This window comes from Taudactylus pleione, unplaced genomic scaffold (genome assembly GCF_031769625.1).
Source record: "Taudactylus pleione unplaced genomic scaffold, aTauple2 ptg000070l, whole genome shotgun sequence".
NCBI lineage: Eukaryota > Metazoa > Chordata > Amphibia > Anura > Myobatrachidae > Taudactylus > Taudactylus pleione.
This window is the reverse complement of record NW_028284472.1, coordinates 16661311-16672907: the sequence shown is the minus strand read 5'-3', so window position 1 is coordinate 16672907 and position 11597 is coordinate 16661311. Positions and strand designations below refer to the sequence as shown.

At 36.1% G+C, this 11597-nt stretch overlaps 1 non-coding gene across 1 annotated transcript; it reads right to left on the bottom strand.

The window, feature by feature from the left end:
* Positions 1-8903: 8903 nt before the first annotated feature.
* Positions 8904-8989, bottom strand: TRNAR-UCU (transfer RNA arginine (anticodon UCU)). Its single transcript is given in 2 exon segments — positions 8904-8939; positions 8953-8989. It is a non-coding gene; the product is annotated as a tRNA-Arg (tRNA).
* Positions 8990-11597: the final 2608 nt, after the last annotated feature.

The following is an 11597-nucleotide window of genomic DNA, read 5'->3' as shown; positions in this document are numbered from 1 at the left end:
CCTGGCAGTTTAAGTGCTTGGTTCGACTGTAGCACTTGTAGAATACATAGAGTGGCAAAGGAGTGTCAGATATTTACAATAGTTCTCCCAAATGCAAAAACAGCTATATCTGAGTCTTCCTCTTGCTGATATTTGGTGCAAGTCCTATTTTAAGTATGCAGATTTAGTGACATAATTTGTGGTACACAATTAAGGACTGCAGGGAGACTTTTTTTATGATGTTTTAGAATACATACCCATCAATCTGAGCAAGGCTAGTTGAGCAGAGACAAAAGTGTTTTCAAAACACCAATTACTGGTTTAAAGGAATCTGAAATTACATTGTAACTTGTGATCTTACTTTGAAAGGGACTTTCCAGTCAACAACCGATCATTATATTGTTTATGTAGTATAAGGATGTCCTATCTTTAATCATATTGTTATGAAAAGTTGAATGTAAATCTTACATATTTGCATTTAAAACAATAGAACGACTCTGGTGGGACTCAAACCCACAACCTTTGAATAACTACAACCAACTAGAAGTCCAATGCGCTATCCATCGCCACAGAGCTCCAGGCGGTTTACGCGCTTGGTTTGACTGTAGCACTTGTAGAATTCATAGAGTGGCAAAGGAGAGTCAGAAATTTACAATAGTTCTCCCAAATGCAAAAACAGCTATATCTGAGTCTTCCTCTTGCTGATATTTGGTGCAAGTCCTATTTTAAGTATGCGGATTTAGTGACATAATTTGTGGTACACAATTAAGGACTGTAGGGAGACATTTTTTTATGATGTTTTAGAATACATACCCCTCAATCTGAGCAAGGCTAGTTGAGTAGAAACAAAAGTGTTTTCAAAACACCAATTACTGCTTTAAAGGAATCTGAAATTACATTGTAACTTGTGATCTTACTATGAAAGGGACTTTCCAGTCAACAGCCGATCATTATATTGTTTATGTAGTATAAGGATCTCCAAACTCCAATCATAATGTTATGAAAAGTTGTATGTAAATCCTAAATATTTGCATTTAAAACTAAAGAATGACTCTGGTGGGACTCAAACCCACAACCTTTGAATAACTACAACCAACTCGAAGTCCAATGCGCTATCCATCGTCACAGAGCCCCAGGTGGTTTGCGCGCTTGGTTCAAATGTAGTACTTGTAGAATACATAGAGTGGCAAAGGAGTGTCAGATATTTACAATAGTTCTCCCAAATGCAAAAACAGCTATATCTGAGTCTTCCTCTTGCTGATATTTGGTGCAAGTCCTATTTTAAATATGCGGATTTAGTGACACAATTTGTGGTACACAATTAAGGACTGTAGGGAGACATTTTTTTATGATGTTTTAGAATACATACCCATCAATCTGAGCAAGGCTAGTTGAGCAGAGACAAAAGTGTTTTCAAAACACCAATTACTGGTTTAAAGGAATCTGAAATTACATTGTAACTTGTGATCTTACTTTGAAAGGGACTTTCCAGTCAACAACCGATCATTATATTGTTTATGTAGTATAAGGATCTCCAAACTCCTATCATATTGTTATGAAAAGTTGTATGTAAATCCTAATTATTTGCATTTAAAACTAAAGAACGACACTGGTGGGACTCGACCCCACAACCTTTGAATAACTACCACCAACTAGAAGTCCAATGCGCTATCCATTGCGTCACAGAGCCCCTTGCAGTTTAAGCGCTTGGTTCGACTGTAGCACTTGTAGAATACATAGAGTGGCAAAGGAGTGTCAGATATTTACAATAGTTCTCCCAAATGCAAAAACAGCTATATCTGAGTCTTCCTCTTGCTGATATTTGGTGCAAGTCCTATTTTAAGTATGCAGATTTAGTGACATAATTTGTGGTACACAATTAAGGACTGCAGGGAGAAATTTTTTTATGATGTTTTAGAATACATACCCATCAATCTGAGCAAGGCTAGTTGAGCAGAGACAAAAGTGTTTTCAAAACACCAATTACTGGTTTAAAGGAATCTGAAATTACATTGTAACTTGTGATCTTACTTTGAAAGGGACTTTCCAGTCAACAGCCGATCATTATATTGTTTATGTAGTATAAGGATCTCCAAACTCCAATCATAATGTTATGAAAAGTTGTATGTAAATCCTAAATATTTGCATTTAAAACTAAGGAATGACTCTGGTGGGACTCAAACCCACAACCTTTGAATAACTACAACCAACTCGAAGTCCAATGTGCTATTCATCGCCACAGAGCCCCAGGTGGTTTGCGCGCTTGGATCAAATGTAGTACTTGTAGAATACATAGAGTGGCAATGGAGTGTCAGATATTTACAATAGTTCTCCCAAATGCAAAAACAGCTATATCTGAGTCTTCCTCTTGCTGATATTTGGTGCAAGTCCTATTTTAAATATGCGGATTTAGTGACACAATTTGTGGTACACAATTAAGGACTGTAGGGAGACATTTTTTTATGATGTTTTAGAATACATACCCATCAATCTGAGCAAGGCTAGTTGAGCAGAGACAAAAGTGTTTTCAAAACACCAATTACAGGTTTAAAGGAATCTGAAATTACATTTTAACTTGTGATCTTACTTTGAAAGGGACTTTCCAGTCAACAGCCGATCATTATATTGTTTATGTAGTATAAGGATGTCCTATCTTTAATCATATTGTTATGAAAAGTTGAATGTAAATCTTACATATTTGCATTTAAAACTAAAGAACGACACTGGTGGGACTCGACCCCACAACCTTTGAATAACTACCACCAACTAGAAGTCCAATGCGCTATCCATTGCGTCACAGAGCCCCTTGCAGTTTAAGCGCTTGGTTCGACTGTAGCACTTGTAGAATACATAGAGTGGCAAAGGAGTGTCAGATATTTACAATAGTTCTCCCAAATGCAAAAACAGCTATATCTGAGTCTTCCTCTTGCTGATATTTGGTGCAAGTCCTATTTTAAGTATGCAGATTTAGTGACATAATTTGTGGTACACAATTAAGGACTGCAGGGAGAAATTTTTTTATGATGTTTTAGAATACATACCCATCAATCTGAGCAAGGCTAGTTGAGCAGAGACAAAAGTGTTTTCAAAACACCAATTACTGGTTTAAAAGAATCTGAAATTACATTGTAACTTGTGATCTTACTTTGAAAGGGACTTTCCAGTCAACAGCCGATCATTATATTGTTTATGTAGTATAAGGATCTCCAAACTCCAATCATAATGTTATGAAATGTTGTATGTAAATCCTAAATATTTGCATTTAAAACTAAGGAATAACTCTGGTGGGACTCAAACCCACAACCTTTGAATAACTACAACCAACTCGAAGTCCAATGCGCTATTCATCGCCACAGAGCCCCAGGTGATTTGCGCGCTTGGATCAAATGTAGTACTTGTAGAATACATAGAGTGGCAATGGAGTGTCAGATATTTACAATAGTTCTCCCAAATGCAAAAACAGCTATATCTGAGTCTTCCTCTTGCTGATATTTGGTGCAAGTCCTATTTTAAATATGCGGATTTAGTGACACAATTTGTGGTACACAATTAAGGACTGTAGGGAGACATTTTTTTATGATGTTTTAGAATACATACCCATCAATCTGAGCAAGGCTAGTTGAGCAGAGACAAAAGTGTTTTCAAAACACCAATTACAGGTTTAAAGGAATCTGAAATTACATTTTAACTTGGGATCTTACTTTGAAAGGGACTTTCCAGTCAACAGCCGATCATTATATTGTTTATGTAGTATAAGGATGTCCTATCTTTAATCATATTGTTATGAAAAGTTGAATGTAAATCTTACATATTTGCATTTAAAACTATAGAACGACTCTGGTGGGACTCAAACCCACAACCTTTGAATAACTACAACCAACTAGAGGTCCAATGCGCTATCCATCGCCACAGAGCTCCAGGCGGTTTACGCGCTTGGTTCGACTGTAGCACTTGTAGAATACATAGAGTGGCAAAGGAGAGTCAGAAATTTACAATAGTTCTCCCAAATGCAAAAACAGCTATATCTGAGTCTTCCTCTTGCTGATATTTGGTGCAAGTCCTATTTTAAGTATGCGGATTTAGTGACATAATTTGTGGTACACAATTAAGGACTGAAGGGAGACATTTTTTTATGATGTTTTAGAATACATACCCCTCAATCTGAGCAAGGCTAGTTGAGTAGAGACAAAAGTGTTTTCAAAACACCAATTACTGCTTTAAAGGAATCTGAAATTACATTGTAACTTGTGATCTTACTTTGAAAGGGACTTTTCAGTAAACAACCGATCATTATATTGTTTATGTAGTATAAAGATCTCCAAACTCCAATCATATTGTTATGAAAAGTTGTATGTAAATCCTAATTATTTGAATTTAAAACTTAAGATTGACTCTGGTGGGATTCGAACCCACAACCTTTGAATAACTACAACCAACTAGAAGTCAAAAGCACAATCCATCGCGCCACAGATCCCCAGGCGATTTAAGCGCTTGGTTCGACTGTAGCACTTGTAGAATGCATAGAGTGGCAAAGGAATCTGAAATTACATTGCAACTTGTGATCTTACTTTGAAAGGGACTTTCCAGTCAACAACCGATCATTATATTGTTTATGTAGTATAAGGATCTCCAAACTCCAATCATATTGTTATGAAAAGTTGTATGTAAATCCTAATTATTTGCATTTAAAACTAAAGAACGACTCTGGTGGGACTCAAACCCACAACCTTTGAATAACTACAACCAACTAGAAGTCCAATGCGCTATACATTGCGCCACAGAGTTCCTGGCGGTTCAAGCGGTTGGCTCGACTGTAGCACTTGTAGAATACATAGAGTGGCAAAGGAGTGTCAGATATTTACAATAGTTCTCCCAAATGCAAAAACAGCAATATCTGAGTCTTCCTCTTGCTGATATTTGGTGCAAGTCCTATTTTAAGTATGCGGATTTAGTGACATAATTTGTGGTACACAATTAAGGACTGTAGGGAGACATTTTTTTATGATGTTTTAGAATACATACCACTCAATCTGAGCAAGGCTAGTTGAGTAGAGACAAAAGTGTTTTCAAAATACCAATTACTGGTTTAAAGGAATCTGAAATTACATTTTAACTTGTAATCTAACTTTGAAAGGGACTTTCCAGTCAATAACCGATCATTATATTGTTTATGTAGTACCTGTATAAAGATGTCCAATCTCCAATTATATTGTTATGAAAAGTTGATTGTAAATCTTACATATTTGCATTTAAATCTATAGAACAACTCTGGTGAAACTCGAACCCACAAGCTTTGAATAACTACAACCAACTAAAAGTCCAATGCGCTATCGATTGCGCCACAGAACAACTGGCAGTTTTAGCGCTTGGTTCGACTGTAGCACTTGTAGAATACATAGAGTGGCAAAGGAGTGTCAGATATTTACAATAGTTCTCCCAAATGCAAAAACAGCTATATCTGAGTCTTCCTCTTGATGATATTTGGTGCAAGTCCTATTTTAAGTATGCGGATTTAGAGACATAATTTGTGGTACACAATTAAGGACTGTAGGGAGACATTTTTTTATGATGTTTTAGAATACATACCCCTCAATCTGAGCAAGGCTAGTTGAGTAGAGACAAAAGTGTTTTCAAAACACCAATTACTGGTATAAAGGAATCTGAAATTACATTGTAACTTGTGATCTTACTTTGAACGGGACTTTCCAGTCAACAACCGATCATTATATTGTTTAAGTAATATAAGGATCTCCAATCTCCAATCATATTGTTATGAAAAGTTGATTGTAAATCCTAAATATTTGCATTTAAAACTAAAGAACGACTATGGTGGGACTCAAACCCACAACCTTTGAATAACTACAACCAACTAGAAGTCCAATGGGCTATCCATCGCCACAGAGTCCCAGGCGGTTTACGCGCTTGGTTCAACTGTAGCACTTTTAGAATACATCGAGTGGCAAAGGAGTGTCAGATATTTACAATAGTTCTCCCAAATTCAAAAACAGCTATATCTGAGTCTTCCTCTTGCTGATATTTGGTGCAAGTCCTATTTTAAGTATGCAGATTTAGTGACATAATTTGTGGTACACAATTAAGGACTGTAGGGAGACATTTTTTTATGATGTTTTAGAATACATACCCCTCAATCTGAGCAAGGCTAGTTGAGCAGAGACAAAAGTGTTTTGAAAACACCAATTACTGGTTTAATGGAATCTGAAATTACATTGTAACTTGTGATCTAACTTTGAAAGGGACTTTCCAGTCAAAAACCGATCATTATATTGTTTATGTAGCATAATTATCTCCAATCTCCAATCATATTGTTATAAAAAGTTGAATATAAATCCTAAATATTTGCATTTAAAACTAAAGAATGAATCTGGTGGGACTTGAGCCCACAACTTTTGAATAACTTCAACCAACTAGAAGTCTAACGCGCTATCTATTGCGCCACAGCGCCCTTGGCTCCTAAAGCGCTTGGTTCGACTGTAGCACTTGTAGAATACATAGAGTGGCAAAGGAGTGTCAGATATTTTCAATAGTTCTCCCAAATGCAAAAACAGCTATATCTGAGTCTTCCTCTTGCTGATATTTGGTGCAAGTCCTATTTTAAGTATGCGGATTTAGTGACATAATTTGTGGTACACAATTAAGGACTGTAGGGAGACATTTTTTTATGATGTTTTAGAATACATACCCCTCAATCTGAGCAAGGCTAGTTGAGTAGAGACAAAAGTGTTTTCAAAACACCAATTACTGGTTTAAAGGTATCTGAAATTACATTGTAACTTGTGATCTTACATTGAAAGGGACTTTCCAGTCAACAACCGATCATTATATTGTTTATGTAGTATAAAGATCTCCAAACTCCAATCATATTGTTATGAAAAGTTGAATGTAAATCCTAATTATTTGCATTTAAAACTAAACAACGACTCTGGTGGGACTCAAACCTACAACCTTTGAATAACTATAAACAACTAGAAGTCAAAAGCACAATCCATCGTGCCACAGATCCCCTGGCGATTTAAGCGCTTGGTTCGACTGTAGCACTTGTAGAATGCATAGAGTGGCAAAGGAATCTGAAATTACATTGCAACTTGTGATCTTACTTTGAAAGGGACTTTCCAGTCAACAACCGATCATTATATTGTTTATGTAGTATAAGGATCTCCAAACTCCAATCATACTGTTATGAAAAGTTGTATGTAAATCCTAATTATTTGCATTTAAAACTAAAGAATGACTCTGGTGGGATTCGAACCCACTAACTTTGAATAACTACAACCATCTATGAGTCCAATGCGCTATCCATTGCGCCACAGAGTCCCTGGCGGTTTAAGCGCTTGGTTCAACTGTAGCACTTGTAGAACACATAGAGTGGCAAAGGAGTGTCAGATATTTACAATAGTTCTCCCAAATGCAAAAACATCTATATCTGAGTCTTCCTCTTGCTGATATTTGGTGCAAGTCCTATTTTAAGTATGCAGATTTAGTGACATAATTTGTGGTACACAAATAAGGACTGTAGGGAGACATTTTTTATGATGTTTAAGAATATATACCCCTCAATCTGAGCAAGGCTAGATGAGTAGAGATAAAAGTGTTTTCAAAACACCAATTACTGGTTTAAAGGAATCTGAAATTACATTGTAACTTGTAATCTAACTTTGAAAGGGACTTTCCAGTCAATAACCGATCATTATATTGTTTATGTAGTATAATTATCTCCAATCTCCAATCATATTGTTATAAAAAGTTGAATATAAATCCTAAATATTTGCATTTAAAACTAAAGAATGATTCTGGTGGGACTTGAGCCCACAACTTTTGAATAACTTCAACCAACTAGAAGTCTAATGCGCTATCTATTGCACCACAGCGCCCTTGGCTGCTTAAGCGCTTGGTTCGACTGTAGCACTTGTTGAATACATAGAGTGGCAAAGGAGTGTCAGATATTTACAATAGTTCTCCCAAATGCAAAAACAGCTATATCTGAGTCTTCGTCTTTCTGATATTTGGTACAAGTCCTATTTTAAGTATGCGGATTTAGTGACATAATTTGTGGTACACAATTAATGACTGTAGGGAGACATTTTTTTATGATGTTTTAGAATACATACCACTCAATCTGAGCAAGGCTAGTTGAGTAGAGATAAAAGTGTTTTCAAAACACCAATTACTGATTTAAAGGAAACTGAAATTACATTGTAACTTGTGATCTTACTTTGAAAGGGACTTTCCAGTCAACAACCGATCATTATATTGTTTATGTAGTATAAGGATCTCCAAACTCCAATCATATTGTTATGAAAAGTTGTATGTAAATCCTAATTATTTGCATTTAAATCTAACGAACGACTCTGGTGGGACGCAAACCCACAACCTTTGAATAACTACAACCAACTAGAAGTCCAATGCGCTACCCATTGCAACACAGGGCCCCTGGTGGTTTAAGTGCTTGGTTCAACTGTAGCACTTGTAGAATACATAGAGTGGCAAAGGAGTGTCTGATATTTTCAATAGTTCTCCCAAATGCAAAAACAGTTATATCTGAGTCTTCCTCTTGCTGATAATTGGTGCAAGTCCTATTTTAAGTATGCGGATTTAGTGACATAATTTGTGGTACACAATTAAGGACTGTAGGGAGACATTTTTTACGATGTTTTAGAATGCATACCACTCAATCTGAGCAAGACTAGTTGAGTAGAGACAAAAGTGTTTTCATAGTACCAATTACAGGTTTAAAGGAATCTGAAATTACATTTTAACTTGTAATCTAACTTTGAAAGGGACTTTCCAGTCAATAACCAATCATTATATTGTTTATGTAGTACCTGAATAAGGATGTTCAATCTCCAATCATATTGTTATGAAAAGATGAATGTAAATCTAACATATTTGCATTTAAAACTGAAGAACGACTCTGGTGGGACTCAAACCCACAACCTTTGAATAACTACCACCAACTAGAAGTCCAATGCGCTATCCATTGCGTCACAGAGCCCCTTGCAGTTTAAGCGCTTGGTTCGACTGTAGCACTTGTAGAATACATAGAGTGGCAAAGGAGTGTCAGATATTTACAATAGTTCTCCCAAATGCAAAAACAGCTATATCTGAGTCTTCCTCTTGCTGATATTTGGTGCAAGTCCTATTTTAAGTATGCAGATTTAGTGACATAATTTGTGGTACACAATTAAGGACTGCAGGGAGAAATTTTTTTATGATGTTTTAGAATACATACCCATCAATCTGAGCAAGGCTAGTTGAGCAGAGACAAAAGTGTTTTCAAAACACCAATTACTGGTTTAAAGGAATCTGAAATTACATTGTAACTTGTGATCTTACTTTGAAAGGGACTTTCCAGTCAACAGCCGATCATTATATTGTTTATGTAGTATAAGGATCTCCAAACTCCAATCATAATGTTATGAAAAGTTGTATGTAAATCCTAAATATTTGCATTTAAAACTAAGGAATGACTCTGGTGGGACTCAAACCCACAACCTTTGAATAACTACAACCAACTCGAAGTCCAATGTGCTATTCATCGCCACAGAGCCCCAGGTGGTTTGCGCGCTTGGATCAAATGTAGTACTTGTAGAATACATAGAGTGGCAATGGAGTGTCAGATATTTACAATAGTTCTCCCAAATGCAAAAACAGCTATATCTGAGTCTTCCTCTTGCTGATATTTGGTGCAAGTCCTATTTTAAATATGCGGATTTAGTGACACAATTTGTGGTACACAATTAAGGACTGTAGGGAGACATTTTTTTATGATGTTTTAGAATACATACCCATCAATCTGAGCAAGGCTAGTTGAGCAGAGACAAAAGTGTTTTCAAAACACCAATTACAGGTTTAAAGGAATCTGAAATTACATTTTAACTTGTGATCTTACTTTGAAAGGGACTTTCCAGTCAACAGCCGATCATTATATTGTTTATGTAGTATAAGGATGTCCTATCTTTAATCATATTGTTATGAAAAGTTGAATGTAAATCTTACATATTTGCATTTAAAACTAAAGAACGACACTGGTGGGACTCGACCCCACAACCTTTGAATAACTACCACCAACTAGAAGTCCAATGCGCTATCCATTGCGTCACAGAGCCCCTTGCAGTTTAAGCGCTTGGTTCGACTGTAGCACTTGTAGAATACATAGAGTGGCAAAGGAGTGTCAGATATTTACAATAGTTCTCCCAAATGCAAAAACAGCTATATCTGAGTCTTCCTCTTGCTGATATTTGGTGCAAGTCCTATTTTAAGTATGCAGATTTAGTGACATAATTTGTGGTACACAATTAAGGACTGCAGGGAGAAATTTTTTTATGATGTTTTAGAATACATACCCATCAATCTGAGCAAGGCTAGTTGAGCAGAGACAAAAGTGTTTTCAAAACACCAATTACTGGTTTAAAAGAATCTGAAATTACATTGTAACTTGTGATCTTACTTTGAAAGGGACTTTCCAGTCAACAGCCGATCATTATATTGTTTATGTAGTATAAGGATCTCCAAACTCCAATCATAATGTTATGAAAAGTTGTATGTAAATCCTAAATATTTGCATTTAAAACTAAGGAATAACTCTGGTGGGACTCAAACCCACAACCTTTGAATAACTACAACCAACTCGAAGTCCAATGCGCTATTCATCGCCACAGAGCCCCAGGTGATTTGCGCGCTTGGATCAAATGTAGTACTTGTAGAATACATAGAGTGGCAATGGAGTGTCAGATATTTACAATAGTTCTCCCAAATGCAAAAACAGCTATATCTGAGTCTTCCTCTTGCTGATATTTGGTGCAAGTCCTATTTTAAATATGCGGATTTAGTGACACAATTTGTGGTACACAATTAAGGACTATAGGGAGACATTTTTTTATGATGTTTTAGAATACATACCCATCAATCTGAGCAAGGCTAGTTGAGCAGAGACAAAAGTGTTTTCAAAACACCAATTACAGGTTTAAAGGAATCTGAAATTACATTTTAACTTGTGATCTTACTTTGAAAGGGACTTTCCAGTCAACAGCCGATCATTATATTGTTTATGTAGTATAAGGATGTCCTATCTTTAATCATATTGTTATGAAAAGTTGAATGTAAATCTTACATATTTGCATTTAAAACTATAGAACGACTCTGGTGGGACTCAAACCCACAACCTTTGAATAACTACAACCAACTAGAGGTCCAATGCGCTATCCATCGCCACAGAGCTCCAGGCGGTTTACGCGCTTGGTTCGACTGTAGCACTTGTAGAATACATAGAGTGGCAAAGGAGAGTCAGAAATTTACAATAGTTCTCCCAAATGCAAAAACAGCTATATCTGAGTCTTCCTCTTGCTGATATTTGGTGCAAGTCCTATTTTAAGTATGCGGATTTAGTGACATAATTTGTGGTACACAATTAAGGACTGAAGGGAGACATTTTTTTATGATGTTTTAGAATACATACCCCTCAATCTGAGCAAGGCTAGTTGAGTAGAGACAAAAGTGTTTTCAAAACACCAATTACTGCTTTAAAGGAATCTGAAATTACATTGTAACTTGTGATCTTACTTTGAAAGGGACTTTTCAGTAAACAACCGATCATTATATTG